We start from the raw sequence: 11037 nt of genomic DNA on the forward strand, positions 1-11037 counted from the left end.
CAGGGTATATGCCCAGTAGTGGGATTGCTGGGTCGTATGGTAGTTCTATTTGTAGTTTTTTAAGGAACCTCCATACTGTTCTCCATAGTGGCTGTATCAATTTACATTCCAACCAACAGTGCAACAGGGTTCCCTTTTCTCCACACCCTCTCCAGCAATTATTGTTTGTAGATTTTTTGATGATGGCCATTCTGACCGGTGGGAGATGATAGCTCATGGTAGTTTTGATTTGCATTTCTCTAATGATTAGTGATGTTGAGCATTCTTTCATGTGTTTGTTGGCAATCTGTATATCTTCTTTGGAGAAATGTCTATTTAGGTCTTCTGCCCATTTTTGGATTGGGTTGTTTGTTTTATTGATATTGAGCTGCATGAGCTGCTTGTAAACTTTGGAGATTAATCCTTTGTTAGTTGTTTCATTTGCAAATACTTTCTCCCATTCTGAGGGTTGTCTTTTTGTCTTGGTTATGGTTTTCTTTGCTGTGCAAAAGCTTTGAAGTTTCATTAGGTCCCATTTGTTTATTTTTGTTTTTATTTCCATTTCTCTAGGAGGTGGGTCAAAAAGGACCTTGCTGTGATTTATGTCATAGAATGTTCTGCCTATGTTTTCCTCAAAGAGTTTTTTATAGTGTCTGGCCTTACATTTAGGTCTTTTATCCATTTTGAGTTTATTTTTGTGTATGGTGTTAGGGAGTGTTCTAATTTAATTCTTTTACATGTAGCTGTCCAGTTTTCCCAGCACCACTTATTGAAGAGGCTGTCTTTTCTCCACTTTATATTCTTGCCTCCTTTATCAAAGATAAGGTGACCATATGTGCATGAGTTTATCTCTGGGCTTTCTATCCTGTTCCATTGATCTATATTTCTGTTTTTGTGCCAGTACCATACTGTCTTGATTACTGTTGCTTTGTAGTATAGTCTGAAGTCAGGGAGCCTGATTCCTCCAGCTCCGTTTTTCTTTCTCAAGATTGCGTTGGCTATTCGAGGTCTTTTGTGTTTCCATACAAATTGTGAAATTTTTGGTTCTAGTTCTGTGAAAAATGCCATTGGTAGTTTGATAGGGATTGCATTGAATCTGTAGATTGCTCTGGGTAGTATAGTCATTTTCACAATGTTGATTCTTCCAGTCCAAGAACATGGTATATCTCTCCATTGTATTTGTATCATCTTTAATTTCTTTCATCAGTGTCTTATAATTTTCTGCATACAGGTCTTTTGTCTCCTTAGGTAGGTTTATTCCTAAGTATTTTATTCTTTTTGTTGCAATGGTAAATGGGATTGTTTTTTTAATTTCACTTTCAGATTTGTCATCATTAGTGTATAGGAATGCAAGAGATTTCTGTGCATTAATTTTGTATCCTGCTACATTACCAGATTCATTGATTAGCTCTAGTAGTTTTCTGGTAGCATCTTTAGGATTCTCTATGTATAGTATCATGTCATCTGCAAACATTGACAGCTTTACTTCTTCTTTTACAATTTGGATTCCTTTTATTTCTTTTTCTTCTCTGATTGTTGTTGGTAAAACTTCCAAAACTATGTTGAGTAATGGTGAGAGTGGGCAACCTTGTCTTGTTCGTGATCATAGTGGAAATGGTTTCAGTTTTTCACCATTGAGGACGATGTTGGCTGTGGGTTTGTCATATATGGCCTTTATTATGTTGAGGAAAGTTCCTTCTATGCCTACTTTCTGGAGGGTTTTTATTATAAATGGGTGTTGACTTTGGCGAAAAGTTTTCTCTGCATCTGTTGAGATGATTATATGGTTTTTCTCCTTCAACTTGTTAATATGGTATATCACATTGATTGATTTGCGTATATTGAAGAATCCTTGCATTCCTGGGATAAACCCCACTTGATCATGGTGTATGATCCTTTTAATGTGCTGTGGGATTCTGTTTGCTAGTATTTTGTTGAGGATTTTTGCATCTATGTTCATCAGTGAAATTGGCCTGCAGTTTTCTTTCTTTGTGACATCTTCATCTGGTTTTGGTATCAGGGTGATGGTGGCCTCGTAGAATGAGTTCGGGAGTGTTCCTCCCTCTGCTATATTTTGGAAGAGTTTGAGAAGGATAGGTGTTAGCTCTTCTCTAAATGTTTGATAGAATTCGCCTGTGAATCCATCTGGTCCTGGGCTTTTGTTTGTTGGAAGATTTTTAGTCACAGTTTCAGTTTCAGGGCTTGTGATTGGTCTGTTCATATTTTCTGTTTCTTCCTGGTTCAGCCTCAGAAGGTTGTGCATTTCTAAGAATTTGTCCATTTCTTCCAGGTTGTCCATTTTATTGGCATATAGTTGCTTGTAGTAACCTCTCATGATCCTTTGTATTTCTGCAGTGTCAGTTGTTACTTCTCCTTTTTCATTTCTAATTGTATTGAATGGATTCTTCGCCCTTTCTTTCTTGATGAGTCTGGCTAATGGTTTATCAATTTTGTTTATCTTCTCAGAGAACCAGCTGTTGGTTTTATTGATCTTTGCTATTGTTTCCTTCATTTCTTTTTCATTTGTTTCTGATCTTTTCTTTATGATTTCTTTCCTTCTGCTAACTTTGGGTGTTTTTTGTTCTTTTTTCTCTAATTGCTTTAGGTGTAAGGTTAGGTTGTTTGAGATGTTTCTTGTTTCTTAAGGTAAGATTGTATTACTATAAACTTCCCTCTTAGAACTGCTTTTGCTGCATCCCATAGGTTTTGGGTCGTCGTGTTTTCATTATCATTTGTTTCTAGGTATTTTTTGATTTCCTCTTTGATTTCTTCATTGATCTCTTGGTTATTAAGTAGTGTATTGTTTAGCCTCCATGTGTTTGTATCTTTTACAGATTTTTTCCTGTAATTGATATCTAGTCTCATAGCATTGTGGTCAGAAAAGATACTTGATACAATTTAAATTTACTTAAATTTACCAAGGCTTGATTTGTGACCCAAGATATGATGTATCGTGGAGAATGTTCCATGAGCACTTTAGAAGAATGTGTATTCTGTTATTTTTGGATGGAATGTCCTATAAATATCAAGTCCATCTTGTTTAATGTATCATATAAAGCTTGTGTTTCCTTATTTATTTTCATTTTGGATGATCTGTCCATTGGTGAAAGTGGGGTGTTAAAGTCCCCTACTATGAATGTGTTACTGTCGATTACCCCTTTCATGGCTTTTGGTATTTGCCTTATGTACTGAGGTGCTCCTATGTTGGGTGCATAAATATTTATAATTGTTATATCTTCTTCTTGGATTGATCCCTTGATCATTATGTAGTGTCATTCTTTGTCTCTTGTAATAGTCTTTGTTTTAAAGTCTATGTTGTCTGATACGAAAATTGCTGCTCCAGCTTTCCTTTTTTTTTTTTTTTTTTTGTGGTACGCGGCCTCTTTGTTGTGGCCTTTCCCATTGCGGAGCACAGGCTCCAGACTTGCAGGCTCAGCGGCCATGGCTCATGGGCATAGCCGCTCCATGGCATGTGGGATCTTCCTGGACTGGGGCATGAACCCGTGTCCCCTGCATTGGCAGGTGGACTCTCAACCACTGCGCCACCATGGAAGCCCCCAGCTTTCTTTTGATTTCCATTTGCATGGAATATCTTTTACCATCCCCTCACTTTCAATCTGTTTGTGTCCGTAGGTCTGAGGTGGGTCTCTTGTTGACAGCATATATACGGGTCTTGTTTTTGTATCCATTCAGCCAGTCTATGTGTTTTGGTTGGAGCATTTAATCTGTTTACATTTTAGGTAATTATCAATATGTATGTACCTATTACCATTTTCTTAATTGTTTTGGGTTTGTTATTGTAGGTTTTTTCCTTCTCTTGTTTTTTCTGCCTAGAGAAGTTCCTTTAGCATTTGTTGTAAAGCTGGTTTGGTGGTGCTGAATTCTCTTAGCTTTTGCTTGTCTGTTTTAATTTCTCCGTCAAATCTGAATGAGATCCTTGCTGGGTAGAGTAATCTTGGTTGTAGGTTTTTCTCCTTCATCACTTTAAATATGTCCTCCCACCCCCTTCTGGCTTGCAGAGTTTCTGCTGAAAGATCAGCTGTTAACCTTATGGGGATTCCCTTTTGAGTTATTTGTTGTTTTTTCCTTGCTGCTTTTAATATTTTCTCTTTGTATTTAATTTTTGATAGTTTGATTAATATGTGTCTTGGCATGTTTCTCCTTGGATTTATCCTGTTTGGGACTTTCTATGCTTCCTGGACTTGATTAACTATTTCGTTTCCCATATTAGGGAAGTTTTCAACTATAATCTCTTCAGATATTTTCTCAGTCCCTTTCTTTTTCTCTTCTTCTTCTGTGACCCGTATAATTCGAATGTTGGTGCGTTTAGTGTTGTCTCAGACGTCTCTGACACTGTCCTCAGTTCTTTTCATTCATTTTTATTTATTCTGCTCTGCAGTAGTTATTTCCCCTATTTTATCTTCCAGGTCACTTATCCGTTCTTCTGCCTCAGTTATTCTGCTATTGATCCCTTCTAGAGAATTTTTAATTTCATTGATTGTGTTGTTCATCACTGTTTGTTTGCTCTTTATTTCTTCTAGGTCCTTGTTAAATGTTTCTTGCATTTTCTCCATTCTGTTTCCAAGATTCTGGATCGTCTTTACTGTCATTATTCTGAATTCTTTTTCAGGTAGACTGCCTATTTCCTCTTTATTTGTTAGGTCTGGTGGGTATTTGCCTTGTTCCTTCATCTGCTGTGTATTCCTCTGTCTTCTCATTTTGCTTAACTTACTGTGTTTGGGGTCTCCTTTTTGCAGGCTGCAGGTTCGTAGTTCCCGTTGTTTTTGGTATCTGTCCCCAGTGGCTAAGGTTGGTTCAGTGGGTTGTGTAGGCTTCCTGGTGGAGGGGACTAGTGTCTGTGTTCTGTTGGATGAGGCTGGATCTTGTCTTTCTGGTGGGCAGGTCCACGTCTGGTGGTGTGTGTTTTGGGGTGTCTGTGGCCTTATTATGGGTTTAGGTAGCCTTTGTGCTAATGGGTAGGGTTGTGTTCCTGTCTTGCTAGTTGTTTGGCATAGGGTGTCCAGCACTGTAGCTTGCTGGTCATTGAGTGAAGCTGGGTCTTGGTTTTGAGATGGAGATCTCTGGGAGATTTTCGCCGTTTGATGTTACGTGGAGCTGGGAGGTCTCTTGTGGACCAGTGTCCTGAACTTGGCTCTCCCACCTCAGAGGCACAGCCCTGACACCTGGCTGGAGCACCAAGAGCCTGTCCTCCACATGGCTCAGAATAAAAGGGAGAAAAAGAAAGAAAGAAAGAATGAAGAAGATAAAATAAAATAAAGTTATTAAAATAAAAAATGATTAAAAAAATTTTTTTAAGTAATAAAAAATAAAAAGAAGAGAGCAACCAAACCAAAAAAACAAATCCACCAATGATAACAAGTGCTAAAAACTATACAAAAAAAAAAAACAAAAAAACCCAAAAAACCAAAAAAACGGACAGACAGAACCCTAGGACAAATGGTAAAAACAAAGCTATACAGACAGAATCACACAAAGAAGCATACACATACACACTCAAAAAAAGAGAAAAAGGGAAAAAAAAATATATCGTTGCTCCCAAAGTCCACCTCCTCAATTTGGGATGATTCCTTGTCTATTCAGGTATTCCACAGATGCAGGGTACATCAAGTTGATTGTGGAGCTTTAATCCGCTGCTCCTGAGGCTGCTGGGAGAGTTTTCCCTTTCTCTTCTTTGTTTGCACAGCTCCCGAGGCTCAGCTTTGGATTTGGACTCGCCTCTGCGTGTAGGTCGCCTGAGGGCGTCTGTTCTTTGCTCAGACAGGACGGGGTTAAAGGAGCCACTGATTCGGGGGCTCTGGCTCACTCAGACCGGGGGGAGGGAGGGGTACTTATGTGGGGCGAGCCTGCAGCGTGACGTTGCACCAGCCTGAGGCGCGCCGTGCGTTCTCCCGGGAAAGTTGTCCCTGGATCCTGGGACCCTGGCAGTGGCGGGCTGCACAGGCTCCCGGGAGGGGAGGTGTGGATAGTGACCTGTGCTCGCACACAGGCTTCTTGGTGGCGGCAGTAGCAGCCTTAGCGTCTCATGCCCGTCTCTGGGGTCCGCGCTTTTTGCCGCGGCTCGCGCCTGTCTCTGGAGCTCCTTTAAGCAGCGCTCTTAATCCCCTCTCCTGGGCACCAGGAAACAGAGGCAAGAAAAAGTCTCTTGTCTCTTTTGCGGCTCTAGACCTTTTCCCGAACTCCCTCCCGGCTAGCTGTGGAAGCACTAGCCCCCTTCAGGCTGTGTTCACGCAGCCAACCCCAGTCCTCTCCCTGGGATCCTACCTCTGAAGCCCAAGCCTCAGCTCCCAGCCCCCGCCCGCCCCGGCGGGTGAGCAGACAAGCCTCTCGGGCTGGTGAGTGCTGGTCGGCACTGATCCTCTGTGCGGGAATCTCTCCGCTTTGCCCTCCGCACCCCTGTGGCTGCGCTCTCTTCCGCGGCTTCGAAGCTTCCTCCCTCCGCCACCTGTAGTCTCCGCCCGCGAAGGGGCTTCCTAGTGTGTGGAAACGCTTTCCGCCTTCACAGCTCCCCCCACTGGTGCAGGTCCCGTCCCTATTCTTTGTCTCTGTTTTTTCTTTTGCCCTACCCAGGTACGTGGGGAGTTTCTTGACTTTTGTGAGGTCTGAGGTCTTCTGCCAGTGTTCAGTAGGTGTTCTGTAGGAGTTGTTCCACATGTAGATGTATTTCTCATGTATTTGTGGGCAGGAAGGTGATCTCTATGTCTTACTCTTATACCATCCTGAAGTTCCCCCCTCACACTGTTCCATTTTGATGCTACAGCTTTTGAGTGTGTTCCTTGTAACCTCAAATGGATTTAAAATATATGTTTATTATGATAAAATTAAAATGTTATGATATGAAACTGTTTCATGACACAGCGAAGTAAGGGGGAAAGAAAAAAAGAAAGAGTGAAAGAAAGAGGGAGAGGAAGGAAGGAAGAAAGAAAGAAAGAAAAAAGAAAGAAAGAGAGAGGGATTTCCATGGTGGTCCAGTGTTTAAGAATCCGTCTTGCAAAGCAGGGGACGTGAACCTGGTCGGTGAACTAAGATCCCACATGCCTTGGGGCAACCAAGCCCGCATGCCACAACTACAGAGCCTGCGCACTCTGGAGCCTGTGTGCCACAGCAAGAGAGAAGCTCATGCAGCACAACGAAGAGCTCGTGTGCCGGAACGAAAGATCCTGCATGCCACAACTGAGACCCGATGCAGCCAAAAAAAGAAAAAGTTAAAAAAAAGAAAAAAAAGAAAAAAAAAGTAGGGTTCCAATGTAGTCCCCTGATGGTACTAACCCAATGATCTTGCACTCTATTGTGTTCATTCAGAAACTTTATTTTGAAGAAACTAGAAATTCAGTTTAATATTATTTTGTGTCAAGTTTCAGTTGGCGAAAACAAACACCCTGTTAATAGCGAAAAAAATAGATTGTTGTGCTTCCTAAGGGAATGTGTTAGATTTGGAGTGTAATGACTAAATACATTATGTTGATAAGTTAAATGTAAATTAACTAATAAAAACATATTAGATACACTTCCCTGAAAATACACATGGGATTGAAAAGTCCTCTAAAATGTCTTTGTGGATTTGGGTATTCAATAATTTTAAAACACAATGGAAACATTTATTTAGCCCTTCTTACAGATAAGCTTATCAACCTTGCATAGAAAGGTTTTCTCCTGTGTCTGGGTCTGAGAAGAGCAAAAGAAAAGATTCAGCTGGGAAGGGATAAATGCAGGAAGGAAAATCAGTGTAGCAAGAGAGAATGCAGGAGAAAATACTGCTATAATTGCTTTAAATGCAGATCACGGGCTCTTTGCATTTTTGCCAATTCTGCTTAAGCACCAGAATATTAAAACTAGTTTTCAAGGAGCTCCCTGTCTCAGCGCACAGGCAGACATGCAAACAAATGATTGGGATAGAATGTAATGGCAGAGCAGTGGAATGAGAGACAAACTATCTGGTAAGTGAGCCATGAAGGCTTCACAGTGTAGGTCTCCAAGGGGGGCTAAGACTTTGCTGGATGAAGAGGAGAGAAAGGCATTGCAGGGAAGAGAATAGCTAGAGCCAAGGTGTCAAGATGTGAAAGCATCAGGCATGTTGAGGGAAAGAGTAAATGGCCTGGTGTGGCTCTAGGAACAGTATATTTTGGGGAAGGGGTTTCTGGCATGAAGTGATGAGAAAGGTAGATTGGAACCAAATGATCAAAGACTTTCGATGTCAGGGAATTTTGGATCTGATCTTAGCAAGTTATCAGCATTTTGGGTTTTTAAAAATTTCAATAAAAAAATTTAATATGACAAGTGTGCATCACCTGACTTTTACATCACAATAAAACAAGTCCTTTGAGGATGGGACGTGTGGAAGCAATTGATTTCTCTGCTGAACACAGCCATCATTTATACTCTTTCTAAGGATTCTAACATGATGATACTATTTCCTTGTATTATCCCCTTTCCATTATTGTTCTGTTGCCCTGGATATGATCTCCATACATTCATCTATCACAAGATTCATAAAGGGATCAAATTCCCACAATATTCCTTGGATACATCTGTTGCTGTTTAATTTCAGTAATAACTTCTTGTTCTTAAATTTTTTTCAACTTGGGATGGTGATCCTTGCTCATGGTGTCTACTCAGTGTGCTTAGAGCTGCCTTGAAATGGTGCTTGTGGTCTCCCTCACACTCCTGTGGTATCATCAGAGGTTTTTAAAGAGGAAAAGGACAAGGATGTATTATTCAATAGTCTTCCTTCTAGGCTAATCTACCTGGAACACCAAGCCCAGGGCCTTGTTAGAGGACACTGCTGCCTTCTGGGTCATTGCCACCTCTCACTCATGCTCTCCAACCTCAACTAAGCAATGTATCTATCACACACCACTTTTAGCTTTCCTTACCATTCTTCTCAAACTTTCACAGCTTCCTTAAAACCTACAAGTGCCAATACCCTCTTCCTTTCTTTTTTCAAGCAACTGGTGATTGCCTTTGCTTCCCAGACTATATTTGATCCGTGGAACATCTGTTGTTTTAATCTGGTTATCTGTGGTTAACCAGAGTCAGTTAACATTCTTATCATGGTCATCCAAGGCATTGATAGCCCTGGACATATGACGTCTACATCAATTCAGGCAAGACCTGCACCTGCATCGTAAAGTAGACTAATCATTTAAATACATAGTTATTGAGTACCTATTATGTGAAGGATATTTTAGGCACTGGAGAGACAGTGAAGACCAAAACAAATGAGACATCTGCTCCCTGGAGTTTCATGGCTTATAACAGGGGTTGGCAAACTACAGCTTGTGGATCAAATCTGGCCCATCATCTTTTTTTAATATAAAGTTTTATTGAAACACAGACACATTCATTGTTTATGTATTGTCTATGGCTGCTTTCATGCTAAAAGGGCAGAGTTATGTAGTTGCAACAGAGACTGATTGGCCTGGAAAGCCTACATGTTTACTCTCACTTTTTACAGAAAAAGTTTGCTGATCCCTGGTCCAGAACAGTGCTTCTTGAACTATCTGTAATCAAAAACCAGTTTCATTTTATTTATTTATTTTTTATAAGTTTATTTATTTATTTTTGGCTGTGTTGGGTCTTCGTTGTGGTGCGCGGGCTTCTCATTGCGGTGGCTTCTCTTGTTGTGGAGTATGGACTGTAGGCGCGTGGGCTCAGTAGCTGTGGTTCGCGGGCTCTAGAGCACAGGCTCAGTAGTTGTGGCGCACAGGCTTAGTTGCTCCGTGGCATGTGGGATCTTACCAGACCAGGGCTTGAACCTGTGTCCCCTGCATCAGCAGGCGGATTCTTAACCACCACGCCACCAGGGAAGTCCCCAGTTTCATTTTATATTGTATTTTATTTTACAGTGAGAGGATCACTTAACATAAGATCTATTCTCTTAACCAGTTTCTAAGTGTATAATATATTATTGTTGACTGCAGGTACGATGTTGAACAGCAGATCTCTAGAGCTTATTTATCTTTCTTGACTGAAACTTTATCCCCATTTCCTCCTCTCTCTAGCCCCTGGCAACCACCATTCCACTCTTTGATTCTATGAATTTGATTATTTTAGATACCTTATATTAGTGGAAGTATTCAATATTTATGTTTCTGTGATTGGCTTATTTTTCTTAGCATAATGTCCTCAAGGTTCATTCATGTTGTATATTGCAGGATTTCCTTCTTTTTAAGGTCAAAGAGTATTCTATTTTATGTATATACCACATTTTCTTTATCCGTTCATCTAATGGTGGACATTTAGGTTATTTCCACATCGTGGCTATTGTGAATATTGCTGTAATAAACATAAAAGCACTATTATCTTTTAGAGATCCTGATTTAAATTTTTTTGGATTAATACCCACAAATGGGACTGCTCCGTTATATGGTAGTTCTATTTTTAATTTTTTTTTTTTTTTTTTTTTTTTTTTGCGGTATGCGGGCCTCTCACTGTTGTGTCCTCTCCTGCTGCGGAGCACAGGCTCCGGACGCGCAGGCTCAGCGGCCATGGCTCACGGGCCCAGCTGCTCTGCGGCATGTGGGATCTTCCCAGACCAGGGCACGAACCCATGTCCCCTGCATCTGCAGGCGGACTCTCAACCACTGCGCCACCAGGGAAGCCCTATTTTTAATTTTTTGAGAAACCTCCATACTGTTTTCCATGGCACCATTTTGCATTCCCAATATACAAGGGTTCCAATTTCTCTACATCGTAGCCAACACTTCTTGTCTTTTTTTTGATAATAAGCAAACTGACAGGTGTGAGGTGATATCTCATTGTGGTTTTGATTTGAATTTCTCTGATAATTAGTGATGTTGAGCATTTTTTCATATACCATTGACCTTTTGTATGTCTTTTTTAGAGAAATGTTCAAGTCTAGTTCATTTTTAAATCAGAGTATTAGTTTTTTTTTTTTTAACTATTGAGTTGTAGGAATTCCTCATATATTTTAGACAATAACCCCTTTTCAGATATGTTTCTCCTATTCCATAGGTTGCCTTTTAATTGTTCCCTTTACTGTGCAGAAACTTTTTAGTTTGATGTAGTACCACTTGCTTA

At 40.4% G+C, this 11037-nt stretch overlaps 1 pseudogene; it reads right to left on the minus strand.

The window, feature by feature from the left end:
• Positions 1-7875: 7875 nt before the first annotated feature.
• On the minus strand, positions 7876-9005 carry LOC149748044 (small nuclear ribonucleoprotein G pseudogene; annotated as a pseudogene).
• Between the last annotated feature and the right edge of the window lie 2032 nt (positions 9006-11037).

This window comes from Delphinapterus leucas, chromosome 11, assembly GCF_059928025.1.
Source record: "Delphinapterus leucas isolate spDelLeu-1000000601 "Yukka" chromosome 11, BTC_Dleu_Yukka2, whole genome shotgun sequence".
NCBI classification, from domain to species: Eukaryota; Metazoa; Chordata; class Mammalia; order Artiodactyla; family Monodontidae; genus Delphinapterus; species Delphinapterus leucas.